The 24395-nt window shown below is 45.2% G+C and overlaps 1 protein-coding gene across 3 annotated transcripts in view; it reads left to right on the forward strand.

Moving 5' to 3' along the window:
- Positions 1-24395, forward strand: part of MOB4 (MOB family member 4, phocein) — a 307243-nt gene that overhangs the window by 280316 nt on the left and 2532 nt on the right. The gene's annotated exons all lie outside the window — the stretch shown is intronic.

A 24395-nucleotide genomic window follows, 5' to 3' on the forward strand; every position in this document is an offset into this window, starting at 1 on the left:
CTGTCCCAGACAGAGAAAATATGTTTTTCAGAAAACCATCCACTCTCCTATCCGTGACATCATCCAATGATGTTGATGGCAAAGGCAATATAGATTTTCACACTAATCGAATGACATGCGTATCTGCTTTGGGGGCCGTTTCCCATTTTAAACAGTCCCCAGCTGGAAAAGGATAATTGGATTCCCATTTTTTGGAAATTCTATATTTTTTACTGGGTGTAGCCCAAGCCTCTTCCATGGTTTCCGTAAGCTGGTCTGACCCTGGAAACTCAGTCTTGCCTGTTTTGGGCCGTTTAAATACAGGTGCCTTGGTTTTTAACACAGGCTCTGTTGAATCCTCTAACGATAGAATGGCCTTTATTTCTCTAATTAGCTCAGCTATATGCACTGAGCTGAGACCTTCTACTTGTTCTTCGTATGCCGAAGTAGAGTATATAGAGCTTTCATCGTCCGATGAATCATCCTATGTAGCCTGTGAAGTTGACGGTTTACTTACACTTGGTTTATTAGCTTGTCTTTTAGGAGAAGCTGGTGAGGGAAATGATATACCGTAAGTAGGGAGCTGCATGTATGGGTTATTAGTGTACCCCTTTCCTGGTAGCGAAGCTTTAGGAATTACCCGTTCAGCTATACTGAGCAAGGTCTGTGCAAACATTGCCCAAGGTGGATCTATATGTACCTGACGTTGATCAGGGATCTGCCTTGTAATCTGCTGAAACACAAATCAATTTGCACATAAACCATCCTGTACCAGATCCTGAGATTATAATACACTTTTGCAAGACAAACATGATATGAGTGTTGGTGTTACTGTACCCTCGTCACCTTTGCCGCTCTTAGACATGATAAATAATCAGCACTTTTACAGTGTACTACACAATTTGTGACTGTAATCACTTTAACCTTCTAAAGTGATATCAATCTGACCCTACCCATGCACCAGCATTGAGGACCAGAAGAAACAACTGACAAACATATATTAAAGTCAGCAATCACACTAGCAGTCAGTCACGTTATATATTAGTCATATGAGCACATAATCAACTACAAACACATTTTAAAGTATGTAGGAGTACATATTACTGAATTCTGTTTTATACAGATCTTAAAGTATTCAGACGCAATCCGAAGAAAACCACAGTAATGTACACAGACTAATATGCAATAGTCACTTAAATTGAACTATTCATACTGACAAAAGTAGATAGAAATTTAGTGCTGTATAACCCTTACTCAGTAGAGTGGGATACAGGGAGACTCACCTCACTTCCAAGATCGATCAATACGTTAGCGAACACTGAGTAGATAGAGACGCTACTAGTGTACACTGCTGCTCCGGGAACTCTTAAGTGGACACAGACGCACTGTGCATACAGACGCACCGGCCATACAGACGCCTGTACTGCGACCGAGTCTCCTCGTGGTAGCGCTTAGTGATCACAGACGCAGCGGCCTATGCTGTGACCGAGACCTCTCGTGGTAGCGTCTGAGACGGAAGTGAGGCAACAGTTCATGGCTGGAGACTCGCGGAAACAGGTCATGAACTGGGGGGAGGGGCGACCAGGAGAGCGTCTAACTCCTCACCGCTGACATCAACCCTGGGGATCGCAGCCTCATACTAATCCTGGGGCCTTATGATCCCTAAGGCCTAGCGCTTGAGCACCTGTGGTGGCGGCGCATCAACTACTGTTTGGTAGTCTCCTCCCAATACAGTGCTGCTGTGTCCGTGTATTCCCCGACTACGTGGAACCGATGCCTTACCTTCTCCCCATGCTCCGTCCACAGCCTGGTAACGTCTGCTGGACCTGCTAGTATATCCGACACAGACGCCCGTCGAGTCAGCACTGTATGTATGGGTAAGCATTGTTGCGACCCGGCTGAGAGTTGTTGGAGCGACTCTTTCCAATATGCGTATAAGACGCTGTTAAGAAAGATCGCACAAAAACATAGCAAGACTATAAAAATAAAATAAGAAAGCTTGGGGCTGCTAAGAACGGCAGCCCTCTGACCATGGTCTGGCTCCTGCCGCACCAATTAAAAAACTGATTTGCCTGAGCCAGTGGGCGGGGATATATGGACGAGCCCATTGCATCCTGGGAGGACTGAAAGTTTGTGATCGTTTGGTGCCAATCTGCTGTCGCTCCATCATATCCCTTTGTTATCCTGTGGATGACCTGGGGACACTGCCGGAGAAATAAATGCTAGTATAACTGAAATACTTGATTTCTATATCCCAAGGCCGGCTAATATTTCTTTAGAAGCCTCATTCCCCTTTAAGTGGCATGCGCAAAAAAGCAAGTACTTTGATATTTTCCTTCCATCACCATTGTCAATTATTTCAAGCTAATTTCGTTTATTAGACCAAATTAAGTCTGATGTACAATCCTGGTCCCTTTTATCTCTTGGATAGGTCTATTGAACTCTGTGAAGACGATTGTGCTCCCTCTGCTCCTTTACCTTTTTCAGATCCTCCCAATTTTTATACCGCCTTATGTTTTTAAATTTATGCAGTTTCAATCTTCTCTTTATTTAGGCCAGCAAACACACACACGTGTCCGGTTAAAGACACTTCAACATCCTTCCCATAGAGAAATACTATTTAGTTGCACAACTTGCGCAATGTATTCAGTGGTGCAGTGCTGGTGCTCAGAAGGTCTGTGGGGCAGATTTATTAAGCCTGGTGAAGTGATAAAGTGGAAGGTGATAACTCACCAACCAGTCAGCTCCTAACTGTCATTTTTCAAACCCAGCATGTACCATGGCAGTTAGGAGCTGATTGGTTGGTGCATTATCACTTCACCAGGCTTAATAAATCTGCCCCTGTGTTACAATTTAAGCGGATGAACTAGGCTTATCCACTGTCTCATCTCTCCTGTGGCTCCGGAGGGCCCATCGCCCTCAAAATGTAGCTTCCCTTCCTGTAATCTCCCACGCTTTGTTTATTTGGAATTTAAGCAACTGGAAATTTAAATTAGCCCCCGGCCCTTCCCCGATGATATCATTATTTCATTATCCTGGTTTGCCCCAGGCAAAAATGTCCTCACACTCCTTATGGAGGTAAAAGGGTTTAATATTCCTGAATGACATCACCAAAGATTTGGACTTTCCGCAATTCTCCCAGTTACAAACAGACATGGCACTTTCCTGTAAAATGTTTCTTTCACTTTTTGCAAATTAAGTATTTATTTATTATTCTAGTGTGAGACATATACTCATCAGAAGTCCCCTCCGCACCTTTGAGGCCCTTTTGTCTGAGATGTTCAGCGAGTAAGGGCCCCATTTCTCTTTTATACACTCTGCTGTCTGAGGAGACCAACTCTATACGCAACTCTCATGAAACTGTCTGGGAGACAGTACTAGGTACAACCTTAGAGGATGAAGATTGGTCCGTGATCTTGGACAATATTGTTTACTGCTCATTCTGTGTTAGGATTAAAGTAAATATGTATAAAATGTTTTGTAGATGGTACTATGTACCCTCCCGATTACACAATATGTACCTTGTCATTTTGGATAAATGTTAGAGGGGATGCACAGAAGAAAGCACTTTTCTCCATATATGGTGGTCATGGCCAAAAATATCCAATCTCTGGCGAGAGGTTATTGATCTCATTTCACACACACTGTCCGTCTCCATCTCAAATTATCCTAAATCATTTGATAAAACATGGGGTCCTTGGTTGACCTCCCAAAATATCCCTTCCTCATTTTCCATTTAACAGCTTAATTTACTCCCAACCCCCCTTCCCTTCCTCCCTGCTTGACAACTGGACATCCCACCCAAAGGGTTTTTCTCTGTGCACTTTTTTTATACACTTTTTTTTTTCTTTTTCCCAGCTTATCCCTTTTCTTTCGCTTTCTTCTTGCTTCTTACTCCCTTCGATATTATCTTCTCTGACACCCCTTATAAGATTTGGATCACTGGTATACTTGCGCTATATTAGAATTGGAATTTAGCACACAAATCTTTATGTAATTTTACGATATGCTTGTTTCGATTAATGTTATTCTTTGTGATTTTCTCAATAAAATGTTTTTTAAAAAAAAGAATATATACAGTGTATATATAATGTATACAGTATAGTCATTAGTCATGGAAAAAACTAATTTTCAAACATTGTATAAATGATCTTATGGTACTTTGAATGTTGAAAAATAGAAATACCACTGCAGTTGGTTTTATAATAATTCACTAATGGACCCTTACTTAGCATAATATATTCATTCCTTATATAACACAATGTATTTAAAGTGCAACTCTAGTGATGGTGTTATTTAAATATTTAGTCTATTCACTGCGACACTCTTATAGTGTGAAAATCTTTAAAATAACAGTTAAACTAACAGTTGAACAAATATTGAACAACATTGGAGACCAGGTAATTTCACCATATAACTTACATAATCCTTATACGCTAATCTAATCATCTATACTTTAATTCCAAAACACCATGTACTGTACCACAAACTGTGTTTCCTAATATCACTTAATGGAATATTTTAAAGTGGAAACATCCTACAATATCACTGCAACTCATCTCTCTGTGCACATTGCAGCCTCATTAATTCACTCCCCTCTAATTAACATAAGCTTTCTCTAACGTCCTAGTGGATGCTGGGGACTCCGTAAGGACCATGGGGAATAGACTGGCTCCGCAGGAGACATGGGCACTTTAAGAAAGAATTTAGATTCTGGTATGCTCTGGCTCCTCCCTCTATGTCCCTCCTCCAGACCTCAGTTAGAGAATCTGTGCCCAGACGAGCTGGGTGCTGTTCAGTGAGCTCTCCTGAGCTTGCTATAAGAAAGTATTTTGTTAGTTTTTTTTTATTTTCAGGGAGCTCTGCTGGCAACAGACTACCTGCATCGTGGGACTGAGGGGAGAGAAGCAGCCCTACTCTCTGCAGATAGGTCCTGCTACTTAGGCTACTGGACACCATTAGCTCCAGAGGGATCGTACACAGGATCTCACCCTCGTCGTCCGATCCCGGAGCCGCGCCGCCGTCCCCCTCGCAGAGCCGGAAGACAGAAGCCGAGTGAAAGAAGCAAGAAGACTTCGAAATCGGCGGCAGAAGACTCCAGTCTTCACTGAGGTAGCGCACAGCACTGCAGCTGTGCGCCATTGCTCCCACACTACACCCACATACTCCGGTCACTGTAAGGGTGCAGGGGGGGGGGCGCACTGGGCAGTAATTAAAGACCTCTTTGGCAAAAGTTTGCGTATATACAGGTGGGCACTGTATATATGTATGAGCCCCCGCGAAAAATTGTACATGAAAGCGGGACAAGCCCGCCGTCGAGGGGGCGGGGCTTCTTCCTCAGCACTCACCAGCGCCATGTTTTTTCTCCACAGCACCGCTGAGAGGAAGCTCCCCAGTCTCTCCTCTGCAGTTATATAGAAGAGGGTAAAAAGAGAGGGGGGGGCACATAATTAGGCGCAAAAATCAATATAAACAGCAGCTACTGGGTTAACATTAAGTTACTGTGTTATTCCTGGGTTAATAGCGCTGGGGTGTGTGCTGGCATACTCTCTCTCTGTCTCTCCAAAGGGCCTTATGGGGGAATTGTCTTCAGATGAGCATTCCCTGAGTGTGTGGTGTGTCGGTACGTGTGTGTTGACATGTCTGAGGTAAAAGGCTCTCCTAAGGAGGAGATGGAGCAAATGTGTGTGTGTGTGTGTGTGTGGTGTCTCCGTCGACAACGCCGACACCTGTTTGGATATGTGAAATTAAGTGCTAAGGTGAATTTATTGCACAAAAGATTAGAGAACAGACAGGGAATCTACCCATGTCTGTCCCTATGTCGCAGAGACCTTCAGAGTCTCTCAATGATCACTATCCAAAATAATAGACACTGATATCGACACGGAGTCTGACTCCAGTGTCGACTACGATAATGCAAAGTTACAGCCAAAATGGCAGAAAAGTATGCAATATATGATTATTGTAATAAAAGATGATTTGCATATCACTGATGACTCATCTGTCCCTGACACGAGGGTACACATGTTTAAGGGGAAGAAAGCTGAGGTAAATTTCCCTCCTCTCATGATGAAAAAGAGCGGGAATCTCCAGACAAGAGACTGCAGTTTCCCACAAAGAATTCTCAGGGAGTATCCATTCCACACTAGGGCCAGGATACGATGGGAATCTTCCCCTAGGGTGTCACGTTTTCCCAAAAGGTAGCCCTGACGTAACAGCTATCCTCAGGGATCCTGCAGATAACGTGCACATTCTGGTACATTACTCAGACCGGCGATTGTGTCGGCATGGGTTTATAGCGCTGTGGCAGCGTGGACAGGTACCTTATCAGCAGAGATTGAGACCCTAGTATGTATATATATATATATTTATGTATATATAGAGATATATATATATATATATATATATTAAAGATGCTGTCTTAAGAGATATATATATAAAAAACATGCCCAAAGAGACATGAGTCTACTGGGTCCTAGAGTCAAAGCTATGTCGATTTCTGCTTGACGTGTCCTGTAGAATATGCAATGGACAGATGATGCCGACTTAAGAGGCATATGGAAGGCTGAGGATTGTGTGGAGAAGGGTTCTCGGACCTGGTCTCCACTATAGCTGGTAATTATGATATTTTGCCTTATATTCCTGCACAGCCTAATGCACGACATTATCAAATGCAGCCTTTCGAACAAAGAAACAAGAAAGTCCAAGGTGCGTCCTTTCTTGGCAGGGGCAGAGGAAAGAAGCTGCACAACACAGCTAGTTCCCAGGAACAGAAGTCCTCCCCGGCCTCTACAAAATCCACCGCATGTCGCTGGTGCTCCACAGGCGGAGCTAGGCCCGGTGGGGGCACGCCTTCGTAAGTTCAGCCACAAGTGGGTTTACGCCCTGTTAGATCCCTGGGCAATAGATATTGTGTCTCAGGGATACAAGCTGGACTTTGAGGAGATGCCCCCTCACCGACGGCCCTGCCGGCTTTCCCCCACGAGAGGGAAACAGTGTTAACTGCAATTCACAAATTGTATCTTCAACAGGTGGTGGTCAAGGTTCCCCTCCTTCAACAAGGAGGGGGTTATTATTCGACCATGTTGTAGTCCCGAAACCTAATGGTTCGTTCAGACCCATATTGAATTTAAAATCCCTGAACATATACCTGAAAAGGTTCAAGTTCAAGATGGAATCGCTAAGAGCGGTCATTGCAAGCCTGAAAGGGGGAGATTTTATGGTGACTCTGGACATAAAGGATGCATACCTTCATGTCCCCATTTAACCACCTCATCAGGCGTACCTCAGAATTGCGGTACTAGATTGTCATTACCAATTTCAGACGTTGCCGTTTGGTCTCTCCACGGCCCCGAGAATATTCACCAAGGTTATGGCGGAAATAATGGTGCTCCTGCGGAAGCAAGGTGTCACTATTATCCCGTACTTGGACGATCTCCTCATAAAAGCGAGATCAAGAGAGCAGTTGCTGAACAGCGAATCACTTTCTATGGAAGTGTAACGGCAACACGGCTGGATTCTATATATTCCAAAGTCGCAGTTGGTTCCTACAGCTCATCTGCCTCTCCTAGGCATGATCCTAGACACAGACCAGAAAAGGGTTTATCTCCCGATAGAGAGAGCTCAGGAGCTCATGACACCGGTCAGGAATCTATTAAAACCAAAACAGGTGTCAGTGCATCACTGCACTCGAGTCCTGGGAAGGATGGTGGCATCATACGAGGCCATTCCCTTCGGCAGGTTCCATGCGAGGACCTTCCAATGGGACTTACTGGACAAGTCGTCCGGATCACATCTTCAGATGCATCGGTTAATCACCCTATCCCCCAGGGCCAGGGTGTCTCTCCTGTGGTGGCTGCAGAGTACTCACCTTCTCGAAGGTCGCAGATTTGGCATTCAGGGCTGGGTCCTGGTGACCACGGATGCAAGCCTCCGAGGGTGGGGGGCAGTCACACAGGGAAGAAATTTCCAAGGGCTGTGGTCAAGTCAGGAGACTTGCCTTCACATCAACATCCTGGAACTAAGGGCCATATACAGCGCCCTACGTCAAGCGGAGTCCCTGCTTCGTGACCAACCGGTTCTGATTTAGTCAGACAACATCACCGCAGTGGCTCATGTAAACCGCCAAGGCGGCACAAGGAGCAGGGTGGCGATGGTAGAAGCCACCAGAATTCTTCGCTGGGCGGAGAATCACGTAAGCGCACTGTCAGCAGTGTTCATTCCGGGAGTGGACAACTGGGAAGCAGACTTCCTCAGCAGGCACGACCTCCACCCGGGAGAGTGGGGACTTCATCAAGAAGTCTTCACGCAGATTGCAAGTCGGTAGGAACTGCCACAGGTGGACATGATGGCATCCCGCCTCAACAAAAAGCTGCAGAGATATTGCGCCAGGTCAAGAGACCCTCAGGCGATAGCTGTGGACGCACTGGTGACACTGTGGGTGTTCCAGTCTGTCTATGTATTTCCTCCTCTTCCTCTCATACCCAAGGTGCTGAGAATCATAAGAAAAGGAGGAGTGAGAACAATACTCATTGTTCCGGATTGGCCAAGAAGGACTTGGTATCCAGATCTGCAAGAAATGCTCACAGAGGACCCGTGGCCTCTGCCTCTAAGACAGGACTTGTGCAACAGGGGCCCTGTCTGTTCCAAGACTTATCGCGGCTGCGTTTGACGGCATGGCGGTTGAACGCCGGATCCTAGCAGAAAAAGGCATTCCGGATGAGGTCATTCCTACGCTGATAGAGGCTAGGAAGGATCAACATTATCACCGTATATGGCGAAAATATGTGGCTTGGTGTGAGGCCAGGAATGCCCCTACGGAGGAATTCCAGCTGGACTGTTTCCTTCACTTCCTACAGTCGGGAGTGACTTTGGGCCTTCAATTGGGTTCCATTAAGGTTCATATTTCGGCCTTCTCCATTTTCTTTCAAAAAGAACTGGCTTCTCTGCCTGAAGTTCAGACGTTTGTAAAGGGAGTGCTGCATATTCAGCCCCCTTTTGTGCCTCCAGTTGCACCTTGGGATCTTAACGTGGTGTTGAGTTTCCTGAAATCACACTGGTTTGAACCACTCAGAACGGTGGAAGTAAAATATCTCACGTGGAAGGTGGTCATGCTATTAGCCTTGGCTTCAGCTAGGCGTGTGTCAGTATTGGCGGCTTTGTCACATAAAATCCCTTATCTGGTTTTCCATGCGGATAGAGCAGAATTGCGGACCTGCCCACAATTTCTGCCGAAAGTGGTTTCATCCTTTCATATAAACCAACCTATTGTGGTGCCTGTGGCTACTACTGACTTGGAGGATTCCGAGTCACTGGATGTGGTCAGGGCTTAGAAGGTTTATGTAGCCAGAACGGCTAAGGTCAGGAAAACAGAATCTTTGTTTATCCTGTATGCTTCCAACAAGCTTGGGGCGCCTGCTTCAAAGCAAACTATTGCTCGCTGGATCTGTAACACGATTCAGCAGGCTCATTCTGCGGCTGGGTTGCCGCTGCCTAAATCAGTTAAGGCCCATTCCACAAGGAAGGTGGGCTCTTCTTGGGCGGCTGCCCGAGGGGTCTCGGCATTACAGCTTTGCCGAGCGGCTACTTAGTCAGGTTCAAACACCTTTGCAAAGTTCTAGAAGTTTGATACCCTGGCTGAGGAGGACCTTGTGTTTGCTCATTCGGTGCTGCAGAGTCATCCGCACTCTCCCGCCCTTTTGGGAGCTTTGGTATAATCCCCATGGTCCTTACGGAGTCCCCAGCATCCACTAGGACGTTAGAGAAAATAAGATTTTACTTACCGGTAAATATTTCTCGTAGTCCGTAGTGGATGCTGGGCGCCCGACTTCTTCTGCAATGCTTGTATATAGTTATTGCTTAAATAAGGGTTATGTTATAGTTGCATCAGGGTTTATCTGATGCTCTGTGATTGTTCATACTGTTAACTGGGTAAAGTTATCACAAGTTATACGGTGTGATTGGTGTGGCTGGTATGAGTCTTACCCTGGATTCCCAAAATCCTTTCCTTGTACTGTCAGCTCTTCCGGGCACAGTTTCTCTAACTGAGGTCTGGAGGAGGGGCATAGAGGGAGGAGCCAGAGCACACCAGAATCTAAATTCTTTCTTAAAGTGCCCATGTCTCCTGCGGAGCCCGTCTATTCCCCATGGTCCTTACGGAGTCCCCAGCATCCACTACGGACTACGAGAAATAGATTTACCGGTAAGTAAAATCTTATTTTTACCTTATCTATATACACTGACTATAACATCTTCAACCTGTCACCATAAAAACTGTCACAAACCTCCTACAACTATCTTGGTGACATATCCCCAAATCCAGGTTCTATCCACATACAGCTGATTCACAATGGAATGTAAATCGAACAAACCTCATAAACATTACTTGTTTCCCATCTCCCTCCAAGTCACTAATTGTACCTTAAGGAATGCACACTCTTTTTGCAACAAATTAACATCTATCCATGACCTTTGCATTTAAAAAAAACCTCAATTTGCTAGCTATAACAGAAACATGGCTCACACAATCAGACACAGCTTCCCCTGCAGCAGTGTCACATGGTGGGCTCCACTTCATACACACTTCCAGGCCTGGTAATTGTAAAGGTAGTGGGGTTTGAATACTGCTGTCCTAATTTTTCACATACAGAGTTCTACCACTGGTTCCATCACTCACATTTACTTCATTTAAAATACATTCTGTATGGATTTTCACCCCTTTCGCTCTGTGAGTTGCTGCTATCTATCGTCCACCCGGGCAGCCCGAAAAGTTGCTGGAAGATTCTTCTGCCTGGCTCTCTCTCCTTATCCTCTGACATCTCCACCATCATTTTGGGTGATTTCAATATCTCTATTGATAATCCACAATCTTCCCATGCCTACAAACTAACCTCCTCTCTCGGCCTCTCCCTACTGACTCCTCTACTCATCAGGAGGGCTACTGCCTTGATCTTGTATTCACCAGACTATGCTCTGTTTCTGAATTCACTAACACTCCTTTCCCTCTCTTAGATCACAACCTTATCACCTGCCTGCTTTCCTCCATTACTTCAAACTCCATGTCACTGAAGTCTACCAAACCTCCTCAAACCCGTAGAAATATTAACGCTATCAATTTTTAACAACTATCCATCTCTCAACTATTCTCCCCATTTTCTACATTCACCTCTCCTGAGACTGCTGTATTACACCTAAACCAGACTCTAGAAACAGTACTCGATGTGGCTCCATCCCCATCACACTCACTCAGATGTCAACTGTGGCACTCTAAATTCACAAGACACCTACAAAAACGTTCACAGAAAGTAAACATCCGTGGCGTAAATCTCGTAGTTCAAGTAACTTCCTCACATATAAGAGCACTTATCACTCTTATCGTAATGCTCTGGACAAACATACTTACAATCTCTCGTCTCTGCTCAATCCTCTAACCCCCAAGCGACTTCTCAGTATATTTAAATCACTTCACTTCTCCATCCCTCACCAATCCCACCAGCCACTATCCGTGCACAAGATCTTGCTTCCTATTTCAAGGAAAGGTTGCTAAGATCCGAAATGAAATGGCATGCTCTTCCATAGCCAGTGACCTGCACAATTCCCTTCCTGAACCCTCTTAACACCTTCTCTTCATTTGATACCACAAATGAAGAGGACATATGTGCACTCTTCTCATCTGCCTACTCTAATTTCTCTCCCCTTGATCCTATACTCACAAATAAATAAAGCTCTGTGTCCTGTGCTTATTCCAACTTTGACTAAAATATATAATCTCTCTCTGTCTACTGGTATCTTTACATCCCTATTTAAACATGCAGTGATTACTCCCATTCTGACAAAAACATTTTTTGACCCTATCAAATTACCGTCCCATCTCTCAGCTCCCATGCCCTTCCAACCTACTTGAGAGACTTGCCTACACTATCCTCACATAACTTTTTGGACCCACTTCAGTCAAGCTTTCGTGCCCAACACTCCACAGAGATGTTCATTTCTCTGAATCCACCTCCTCTTTCGGTCTCAAGGAAAAGCTAAAGGAAAAGGTGATGGCAGACAGTCCCAATACAACAAGTCTGGTAAGACTAAAAAGCATTGGGCTGCCAGAGGACCAGTTGGTAAAACAGATAAGCCATCAGCCTGATGGTGCGGGCCTCCACCTGGGAGATCCCAGGGTGGGGGGCCGACTAATTCAGTTTGCACAGATCTGGCAGCAGTCTACAACAGATGCCTGGGTGCAGGAAGCTGCATCAGTAGGTTATGCTTTTGCCTTCAAGAAGCACCCTCCTCAAAGGTTTTTTTGTACCAGGGCTTTGCAAGAGGCAGTTCAGAAATTGCTTCAGTCAGGAGTAGTCATTCCAGTTCTTCATGCACAACAAGGTCAGGGGTTTTACTCCAACCTGTTTTTAGTTCAGAAGCCAAATGGGTCATTTCGGCCCATTCTCAATCTCAAAGTGCTGAACGAGTACATTTGGGTACCTCAGTTTCATATGAAGACTTTACGTTCCATTATTTTGGCCATGGAGCTAGGGGATTATATGGTATCCCTGGATATCTAGGATGCTTACCTACATGTTCCTATAGCACTGTCCCATCAGTGTTACAGTATCTCAGGTTCACTATTCACTCAGGTTCACTATCCTCCAACAGCATTTTTAGTTCTAGGCTCTACCTTTTGGGTTAGCCACAGCCCCCCAGAGTATTTACCAAAATTATGGTGTTAATGGCAGCTTATCTCCACCAGCAGGGTATAAGAATTTTTCCATACCTCGACGATCTTTTAATCTTGTCACAGGAATTGCTCCTATGTCATCTGCAACAGACAATAACGTGTCTGCAAAGGCACGGGTGGCTAATAAACTGGGCAAAATAGTGTCTGGTTCCGTGACAGTGGATGACTCCCTTGGGGGCTGTACTTGATTCAAGCCTTCATTGAGTTATTTTACCTCTGAACAAGATATCCAAGGTTCAGTCAAGGATTCAGGAGTTGCTGCACAGTCAGAAGGTATCCATTCATGCAGCAATGTGTGTGATGGGATTGATTGTGTCAATATTCAACATGATGGAGTGTGCACAGTTCCACTCGAGGCCTCTGCAGCATCTGAGCCTTGCCAAATGGAATGGGTTGCATCAGACGGTAATGCAGATTATGGTTCTTATGATGGAAGTAAGAAGGTCATTAGCCTGGTGGCTGCAGACATCCCATCTGCACAAGGGAAGACCCTTTTTGGGTAATTCTGACAACGGATACCAATCTCCAGGACTGGAGAACAGTGTCAGAAAGGTTGTGTTTCCAGGGACAATGGACCAAGGAAGAAGGTTGCCTGCCAATAAATATATTGGAACTTTGGGCCATATACATGGCACTGATTTAGGCAAAGGACTTTCTTCGGGGAAAACCAGTTCAGATCCCCTCAGACAATGCGACTCGCAGCCGAAAAGCTATGTAGGAGGTAAGTCACACACTAAAGTGGGCAGAACTTCATCATCCAGCCTTGTCCGCAGTGTTCGTTCGAGGAGTCCTAAACTGGGAAGCGGATTTTCTCAGTCAACACACCATTCAGGCAAGCGAATGGGCTCTACACCCAGAGGTCTTCCAGACTCTAGTAGACAAGTGGGGGTTGCCAGAGATAGATCTCATGGTGTCCCGTCAGAACAACAAAGTTCTCGCATACGGGTCAAGAACAAAGGATCCCAGAGTAATCTTTGTGGATGCCCTGTCAGTGAGATGGGACTTTCATCTGGCCTATGTGTTTCCTCCAATCCCCCAGGGTGGTGAGAAAGATAAAGCAATGAAAGGGTGCCGTGATACTAATAGCTCCGGCTTGACCCAGAAGACATTGGTACATAGATCTGCAGAGAATGTCGATGGATGCTCCACTCCGGCTTCCTCAATGTCCAGATCTACTGATGCAGGGTCCTTGTTATCACAGACATCTGGATCAACTGTCTTTGACGGCGTGGCTCTTGAAATCTCTATCCTGAAGTCAAGAAGATTCTCATAACAGGTAATTCAAACAATGCTCAGAGCAAGGAAACCTTCCTCAGCTCGCATGTATCAACGAATATGGCAAACCTATATTCATTGGTGCAGTGAACGGAAATGGAAGTCTTTCAGAGTTTCCAGGGTCTTAGCATTCCTTCAGGCAGGAATGTATAAAGGTTTGAAGGTGGCTTCCTTGAGAGTGCAAGTGTCAGCATTGACTGTACGGTTCCAAAATAAAATTGCCAACTTACAGAATGTGTGTACATTTTTACAGGGAATGCTGCGCATTCAACCTCCTTTTTGTTCCTCCTACAGTGCCTTGGGACTTAAATGTAATCCTAAAGGCCTTTCAGGTTGCCCCATTTGAACCACTTAATAAAGTGGATCTTAAATGGTTGACAGCTAAAGTTCTTTTTCTACTGGCTATGGCATCAGCTAGAAGAGTGTTAGATTTAGGGGCATTGTCATGTCGTTCCCCATTTCTGATTTTTTTTTTTTTTATCCAGATAAAGTGGTTCTCAGAGCCAGATCTGGGTATCTTCCTAAGGTGGTGTCTAAATTCCACCTTAATGGAGAAATTGTAGTCCCGGCTTTCCAGGTACCACGCCTTTCTACGGTAGACGCATTGCTGGACGTGGTTCGTGCTTTAAGGATCTATGTGGATCGTACCAGTGCCATCAGAAGGTGGTGTCTAAATTCCACCTTCACGAAGAAATTGTAGTCTCGGTCTTCCTGTGGTCTTTCTGCGAGAGGTGCATCGTTGGTCCGTGCTTTAAGGATCTCCGTGGATCGTGCCACTGCCATCAGAAAAACAGACACACTCTTCATGCTCTACGGATTTCACAAGAGAGGATGGCCTGCTGATAAGCAGACACTGGCAAGGTGGCTTCAGATGACTATTTCAGAATCATATTCTCAAGCTGATCTCCCTGTTCCGGCTAATGTCTCTGCTCACTTTACTCGTAAGGTAGGTCCATCATGGGCAGCACAAAGTGGTGCTTCAGCAGAACAGATATGTAAGGCAGCCACATGGTCTTCCATTAACACATTCATTAGACATTATGCCATGGATACCTTTGCCTCTCACGATGCTGAATTCGGGAGAAGGATTCTCCTGTCCAATCAGGAGCATCCCCACCACTAAATTGCTTTGGTAAATCCCATTGTTATCTTGTGGATAACCTGTGGACCCTGACGAAGAAATAAACTTTATGGTAAGAACTTACCGTTAATAATGGTATTTCTCCTAAGTCCACAGGTTCCACAGGGATCCCACCCTGACGTACCTAATTTGAGGATCCTTTTACTCACTAACCTCTTTCTTCTTGTACGTAAAATGTACATGTGTGGTGTTCTCGCCTGATTAGGGCTATCTATGATGCTGCTGCCTTGAGCTTTGAGAATACAACTGATTTGCCTGAGCTAGGAGGCGGGGATATATGGAGTTGCATGCTGGGAGGCCGAAAAGCTATGACTGACTGGTGCAAATCCGCTGTCGCTTCATCATATCCCAATGTTATCCTGTGGACTTAGGAGAAATACCGTGATCAACGGTAAGTTCTTACCATAAAGTATATTTTGTTATCCACTCGGTTGTGTCTGACCCTGATGGTCGCTATGTTATTATTGATGTCACACTATCATCTACTAGGTTAGCTATATGCAATTTGTATGCGCCTAATGTGTACTCCGTTTTCCAAGCAGTTATTGACTTAGCTGCCTGAACTTGCCTCCCCCAACATGGTTGTTGGAGGCGACTTCAATATGGTTTCCTCTCTTGTTATGGATAAACAATCTGCAGGGAAGACGTGTCATGCTTTCACCCCACTGTGTATACCATTTCTTGCACGTCAGTTAAGCCATCTAGAGGTTTGGAGGGTGCAACATCCTTTAGACAAGGAATTTTACGTTCCTTTCTGTCCCCCTATGGCACCCTGTCCCTCGCATTTCTGCATCATCCAATATACATCTCCGATCATGCGATCACCTGGTTCACTTTAGAACCCACAGTGGATTTAGGCTTCTATTGTAAATTACGGTTTCCCATGCACCTGTCAAATTTTTTTGCAGTTTCGTGCTCTTCTAGCTGACACTTTGCAAGAATACTGTTCAAACAATGCAGACTATACTCGGCACGATCCTCAGTTGTTTTGGCAGGCACCCTCTGACGAAACTGTTACCATACATTTGCAGAGAAACGCGTAAGGACGTGGGGCTTTTAGCATTTGGACCTTTTATCTTAACTACCTTTATCTTCACTAAGTGCCTATCGAGAGATTAAACATCTTTAAAACTGTGCCAGTACCAAGGACTTCTAGTACGAATGGAGACTAAAGTGAGAGGTATCCTCCTCTTCTCCTTAGATCGTGGGTAAAGTACTTTGGCAGCATTGTGAGTTTGTGCGGCTGTTAGCCTTCCCCATTCCCGATGTTGGTTAACAGCATTTTGGATATACGGTAACTTTGTGACTACAGACATCAAAGGTGGAGCATAGTGCTAGGACATTTACATACAGAGCCCCGGCGACCTCCCTTTGTCAACGTAAAAAAGTTATTCCGTTACATCACTGCTTTGGGGACAAGTTTAACAACTAGGAGGTGGAGGATAGCGCCGTGCTCTTTTCGAGCCATACAGTCAGGCGCCCTCCCTCCAGGCACTGACATTGCTTGAATAAATAAGCATAACTAACTTTATCTATTGAAACTAGAATTCTATATGGCAATTTTTAGGATTGGATACCATTGATTAAGGATTTTTGTCTTTAAACCCTCATTGGGTAACCTTAATGATTTGAAGATTAAAAGGGGTCTTGTTCAATTGTTCATTTAATATATTTTTAATTATTGTTATTATGTGTGCATAATGTGTATGTAATATTTATTTTTAATTTGTTATTGCGCTCCCTGGACATTTCTATTACCCCCTTTTTCTTTTTTTTGCCTCAAAACGTGTTATGACCTGCTACTATGTCTTATGTAAAATACTGTACCATACCAAGGATGTTGCAGCCTCCTATGTCAAATGGCAAATGATGCGGTCTGATTCTTACAAGGCTTATAAATGTTTGCCTAACCCTACTATTAAAGATTCATACTTGAAAGCTAAGGTAGACTTTGATGCACTCTTGTCTCAAATTGGTGACCCGTATACTTTTTTCAGAGGTCTTATAGATTTCATTGTTTGGGAAACAAGGTGGGTCGTTTGCTTTCTTCTCCTCTGAAAGGAACCCAGGCCTCTCCAGTGATTCCCTCTCTGGTTACACCTTCTTGTGAGCGTAGCATTGGGGGAAAAGAATTACTGAGACTTCGGAGTTTTATTCTATTATTCTAAGTTGTATGCAAATGAAGCTGTTGGTGCGATTTAGAAAAAAAAAGCCTTCTGGGATGGTCGTACTCTACCCCAAATCTCCCTGCGCAGGCTCAATCCCTAACCTCCCTGATTACCTTAGAAGAAGTTAAAGGTGGTGTTAAACTATTGAATTCCTTTAAAGCTCCTGGACCTGATGGTTTTTCAGGGGAGTTTTATAAAATCCTACTCCTACGCATAGGTGATGCCTTAGTTCTTATTTATAATCTTCTTGAAAAGAAAGCTGTTCCTTCATACTGTAATACTGCCTCCCTTAAGGTACTTCCCAAACCTGGCCGTGACTTAGATTTGCCGGGCTCATATATCGCCAATTTCTCTATTGAACCTAGATTACAACATTTCGACCAAAGTTATGGCGGATAGACTCAAGTTGATTCTCCCCTCAGTGGTCCATGTTGACCAAATAGGTTTTGTGTGAGGGTGTCGTTCGGTGGGTAAATTTGAGGAAAGTCCTCACAATTCAACAATGGTTGGAGTCCTCTGTGGGCCAGGCTGCCTCGGCCCTCTTATCACTTGATGCTGAAAAAGCTTTTGACATTGTCACATGGGATAATTTGTATGAGGTGCTGAGGAGGTTTGGCTTTTCGGAGGACTTCATTCACATCATGCACGCTTTTTATCATAATCTCTACTCAGATTGCTTGTGATGGGTACTTATCCCCTCTCCCCTTTTCGTGTAGAATGGTGCACTAGACAGGGAAGTCCCCTTTCACCCCTACTATTTGCTCTAGCTTTGGAACCCCTGTCTGTTACCTTGCAGGAAAGGTACTCCTTCATGGGAATAAGAATTGGGCCATGGGAATCCAAACTGGCTCTTTTTGGTCGATGATTTGCTAGTGTTTATTTGCAGCCCCGTCAATTCGGTTCCCACTGTTATTGACTCACTCACTTTGGTACCTTTGCAGGATATAAGGTAAACGTTCACAAATCTGAATACCTATTTTGCTTGGCAGACTGTAAATCGTAAAATCCATGGAAACCCCCTTAGTTCTAGATTCATCACATTTTGGGGCAATCCTTTTCTCACCCGGTTTGGAGAATGCTATATTCCAGTCCTGGAGGAGAAAAGGTATAGCAGCCATTCGTGATGTGTTTGATCCTGGTGGCTTACTGCTTTCTTTTTCAAGAGCTAAAACAAAAAGTTAATATCCTGAACAATACATTTTTCATGTACCTCCATGTCAGACACTTTGTAACCACCCTACCTGTTCCCATGTCCGTACTGAATGACAGTGATTTCCTACACGCTGTACTGGATAGACATGCTATAATCCCTTCTAAAACCAGGGACATTACTACGCTTATTACCCGCCACACTCTGCATTCACTCTGGTCATCTGTGGGGGCGAGCTGGAGGCATATTCTGCCTTCATTACTAGATCACACCCCTCTTATTAAATATTATGACAATACCTTCCGTTACTTATCATCTGCATCTGTACAGGAAACCCATTTTAAAGTGATTCACAGGGTTAATATATCACAAGCCCAGTGAAAATATATGGTAGAATGTGAATCAGGCCAATGTCTTAAATGTCAACATGTCTCTGCTACTCTTTTTCATAACTTGTGGGAATGCAGGAAAAAAACGTAAATTTTGGTACAAACTTCTCTCCTTTATTAATACTTTGTTCTCACTGAAACTTAAATTGCATCCGTTAGCTCTATTCTGCGCCAACTTTGGGAACTGGGTAAAGATTAAAAAGGCGATTGTCCTGCTTCTATCTGTTATAATTACTGTGGCAAAAAAAGGTTATGCAAAATTGGACTGTCAAAACACCTCATTTTCTGAATCTGGTGAAACAAATGCTAGTTCAACTAATATACTTTGGCAGACAGGCCATCTTGCCAGACATTTAACATTCTTAAATTCTATAAGAAGTGGAATCTATTTATAGTCACTCTTGACACCCAGAGGCAAGAACATATCTTCAAATTATACAAATCTACTTCTTGGTTCCTTTGTAGTCAATTGGAGATGAACACATGACTAAATGTATTGTGACAGGATAATCTACCTATACAGGTTGAGTATCCCTTATCCAAAATGCTTGGGACCAGAGGTATTTTGGATATCGGATTTTTCCGTATTTTGGAATAATTGCATACCATAAGGAGATATCATGGTGATGGGACCTAAATCTAAGCACAGAAGGCTTTTATGTTTCATATACACCATATACACACAGCCTGAAGGTAGTTTTAGCCAATATTTTTTATAACTTTGTGCATTAAACAAAATGTGTGTACATTGAGCCATCAAAAAACAAAGGCTTCACTATCTCACTCTCACTCAAAAAAGTCCGTATTTCGGAATATTCCGTATTTCGGAATATTTGGATATGGGATACTCAACCTGTATAAAGTTATGTCGGACTCGCCTTGAAGAAGGGCCTATTCCTAAATAAATCTTTGGCTCCCTCCCCCCATCCCTCACCTCCTGTAACATAATTCTTACCCCCTCCCTTCCCTTTTGTACCAGTTTATGTCTTGGATAGGTTTTGTTTGGTTATTAATTTTTCTATGTATATGATTTTGTATACATAGATACCATTTTCTCATACGTCCTAGAGGATGCTGGGGTCACTTCAAAAACCATGGGGTATAGACGGGATCCGCAGGAGACATGGGCACTTTAAGACTTTCAAAGGGGTGTGAACTGGCTCCTCCCTCTATGCCCCTCCTCCGGACTCCAGTTTAGAATCTGTGCCTAGGCAGACTGGATGCACACTGAGGAGCTTTACTGAGTTTCTCTGAAAATACTTTGTTAGGTTTTTTATGTTCAGGGAGAAATGCTGGCAACAGACTCCCTGCTTCGTGGGACTTAGGGGAGAGAAGTCAGACCTACTTCTGTGAGTTTAAAGGCTCTGCTTCTTTGTCTACAGGACACCATTAGCTCCTGAGGGTCTGATCGCTAGGTACGCCTAGATGCTTATTCCCAGAGCCCGCTGTCACCCCCCTTGCAGAGCCAGAAGTCAGAAGACAGGTGAGTAGAAGAAGATCAGAAGACTTCAGTGACGGCTTTGAGGTACCGCACAGCGGCCGCGCTGCGCGCTATGCTCCCACACTCAGAGGCACTTCAGGGTACAGGGGGGGGGGGGGTGCCCTGGGCAGCATTTTAACCTCACATAACTACCTGGCAAGAGCGGACTAAGTGCCAGGGCACTGTCCGGACCCCCGCCAGTGTAAAAAAGTTTTAAAAAAGAGCGGGTCTGAAGCGCACCATTACGGGGGCGGGGCTTAGCCCTCACAGCACACAGCCCGGCGCCATTTTGTCTTCACAAGGCTGCAGAGACGCTGGTCCTCACACTGCTGTACAAGTAACAGGGTGCAAAACGGGGGGGGGGGGTCACAGGGGTTTTGTTTTGGTGCATCATATATATAATTTATAAAAGCGCTGCAGGTCTGGGACATTTTCTGTAGTGTCAGACCGGGTTTGGGCGCTGGGGTGTGAGCTGGCAATATCTCCCTCTGTGTCTCTCTGACAGGCTTTACTGTGGGTCTGTCCCCTATAGGCCCAGTGTATCTACGTGTGGTGGGTGCACGTGTGTCGGCATGTCTGAGGCGGAGTGCTCTTCCCAGGAGGGGACTATGTTAGGGACACAAACGGCTGTGGGAGTGACCCTTTCGGCACCGCCGACACCTGATTGGGTGAATGTTTTGAGTGCTTTGAATGCAAGGCTCTGATAAATAAAAGATTGGATAAATCTGAGTCTCAGAACCAGGCTTGGAATAAATCCGTAGAGGATGTGTAGTTTCAAGTCCAGACCCCCTCGGGGTCACAAAAACGTTCATTTGCCCAGCTGGCAGACACGGATACCGACACGGACACTGACTCAAGTGTCGACTACAGTGATGCCAGATTAGATCCAAAACTGGCAAAGAGCATTCAGTACATGATTGTGGCTATAACAGATGTATTCCATATCACTGAGGACCCTACTGTTCCTGATACTAGGGTCTGTATGTATAAAGGGAAGAAACCTGAGGTAACATTTCCTCCCCCTCATGAACTAAACACGCTTTGTGAAAAGGTTTGGGAAAGTCCTGACAAGAAATTTCAGATTCCCAAAAGGATTGTAGTGGCGTATCCGTTTCCCTCTGGGGATAGGGAAAAATGGGAGTCACCCCCCATTGTGGACAAAGCTGTTACAGCTGTCCAGAAAGGTGGCTCTCCCATCCCCTGACACGGCAGCCCTAAAGACCCTGCAGATCGTAGACAGGAAAGTACATTAAAATCCATTTATGTCACCACGGGTACGCTACTCAGACCAGCCATTGCGTCTGCGTGGGTGAGTAGCGCTATCGAAAAATGGGCAGATAACTTGTCATCTAAAATGGATACCCTGGATAGGGATAGCATTCTTTTGACACTAGGTCATGTCAGGGACGCTGCAGCCTACCTAAAAGAAGCTGCAAGAGATATTGGGATCACGGGCCAATGCCATGGCAGTCTCAGCTAGGAGAGCATTGTGGATTCATCAATGGAATGCTGATGCTGACTCTAAGAAAGCTATGGAGTCTCTACCGTATAAAGGTGGTGTGTTTGGTGACGGCCTCGCTGATTTGGTATCTACGGCTACCGCGGGTAAGTCATAATTTTTACCTTATGTTCCTGCGCCACAAAAGAAAGCACACCACTATCAGATGCAGTCCTTTCGGCCCAATAAATACAGAAAGGGCCGAGGGTCCTCCTTCCTTGCTACTAGAGGAAAGGGAAAAGGTAAACAGCCGGTTCCCAGGAACAGAAGTCCTCCCCGGCTTCTGCCAAATCCACCGCATGACGCTGGGGCTCCTCTGCGGGAGTCCGCACCGGTTGGGGCACGTCTCAGGCTCTTCAGTCAGTTCTGGGCTCGTTCGGCCCTGGACCCATGGGTTTTAGAAATAGTATCCAAAGGGTACAAACTGGAGTTTCAAGACGTCCCCCCTCACCAATTTTTCAAATCAGCCTTACCAGCCTCTCTTCCGGAGAGAGAAGTGGTATGCGACGCAATACAAAAAATGTGTCAAAATCAAGTCATTGTCAGGGTTCCCCCGTCACAACAGGGAGAAGGCTTTTATTCGAGCCTGTTCGTGGTCCCGAAGCCAGACGGCTCAGTCAGACCAATCCTGAACCTCAAATCCCTCAATTTCTATCTAAAAAAATTCTAATTCAAGATGGAATCTCTCCGGGCAGTGATCTCCAGTCTGGAGGAGGGGGATTTTATCGTGTCGGTAGACATAAAGGATGCCTACTTTCATGTTCCAATTTATCCCCCACATCAGGCTTACCTGAGGTTTGCAGTTCCGGATTGTCATTACCGATTTCAGACGTTGCCGTTTGGTCTGTCCACGGCTCCGAGGGTTTTCACCAAAGTAATGGTCGAAATGATGGTCCTCCTACGCAAGCAAGGAGTCACGATTATCCCTTACTTGGACGATCTCCTGATAAAGGCGAGATCCAGGGACCAATTAATGCAAAACATTACACTCTCCCTGACAATTCTGCAGCAACATGGTTGGCTCCTAAACTTGCCAAAATCACAGTTGGTTCCAACGAGACGGCTGTTGTTTTTGGGAATGATTCTGGACACAGAATTACAAAGAGTCTTTCTTCCAGTGGAAAAAGCTCTGGAATTTCAGAACCTGGTCAAACAACTGCTGAAACCAACAAGAGTGTCAATCCATCAATGCACTCGGTTGCTGGGGAAGATGGTGGCGGCCTACGAGGCCATTCAATTTGGCAGATTCCATGCCAGAGTGTTCCAGTGGGACCTGTTGAACAAGTGGTCCGGGTCCAATCTGCACATGCACCGAAGGATAACCTTGTCTTCCAAGACCAGACTCTCACTCCTGTGGTGGCTGCACAACTCTCACCTCCTAGAGGGACGCAGGTTCGGGATCCAGGACTGGTTCTTAGTGACCACGGATGCGAGTCTCCGAGGTTGGAGAGCAGTCACGCAGGGGGAAAGCTTCCAGGGAAGATGGTCAAGCCAGGAAATGTGTCTACACATAAATTGTGTCTACACATAAACGTTCTGGAGTTAAGGGCCATTCACAACGGCCTTCTGCAAGCGGAACATCATATTCACACTCGGCCCGTCTTGATTCAGTCGGACAACATAACAGCAGTAGCGCACATAAACCGCCAGGGCGGAACAAAGAGCAGAGTGGCAATGGCAGAGGCCACAAAGGTGCTCCGTTGGGCGGAAAGGCATACAAGCCCTCTGTCAGCGATCTTCATTCCAGGAGTGGACAACTGGGAAGCAGACTTCCTCAGCAGACACGATCTCCATCCAGGAGAGTGGGGTCTTCATCAAGAGGTCTTTGCAAAAGTGACAAGTCTTTGGGGAATTCCTCAAATAGACATGATGGCGTCTCGCCTCAACAAGAAACTTCAGAGATACTGTTCCAGGTCGAGAGATCCTCAAGCAATAGCAGTGGACGCCCTGGTGACACCGTGGGTGTTTCAGTCGGTGTACGTGTTTCCTCCGCTTCCACTCATTCCAAAAGTGATAAAGATCATACGAAAAACAAAGGTTCAAGCGATCCTCATTGTTCCAGACTGGCTAAGGAGGGCTTGGTATCCAGATCTTCAGGAATTACTCATAGGAGATCCCTGGCCCCTTCCTCTACGAGAGGATCTGTTACAGCAGGGACCGTGCGTGTTCTAAGACTCACCGCGACTTCGTTTGACGGCTTGGAGGTTGAACGCCGGATCCTAGCCCAAAAGGGTATTCCCAAGGAAGTTATCCCCACTCTTATTCAGGCCAGGAAAGGTGTAACGTCTAAACATTACCACCGTATTTGGAGAAAATACGTGTCTTGGTGTGAGTCCAAGAAGGCTCCTACGGAAGAATTTCAGTTGGGACGTTTTCTCCATTTTCTACAAGCCGGTATGGATGCGGGCCTAAAGTTGGGCTCCATTAAAGTACAAATTTCGGCCTTATCGGTTTTCTTCCAGAAACAATTGGCCTCCCTTCCAGGAAGTTCAGACTTTTGTGAAAGGCGTGTTGCACATCCAATCTCCCTTTGTGCCCCCTGTGGCACCGTGGGATCTTAACGTGGTGTTGCAATTCCTTAAATCTCATTG

The sequence above is a fragment of the Pseudophryne corroboree genome, chromosome 7 (genome assembly GCF_028390025.1).
Source record: "Pseudophryne corroboree isolate aPseCor3 chromosome 7, aPseCor3.hap2, whole genome shotgun sequence".
NCBI classification, from domain to species: Eukaryota; Metazoa; Chordata; class Amphibia; order Anura; family Myobatrachidae; genus Pseudophryne; species Pseudophryne corroboree.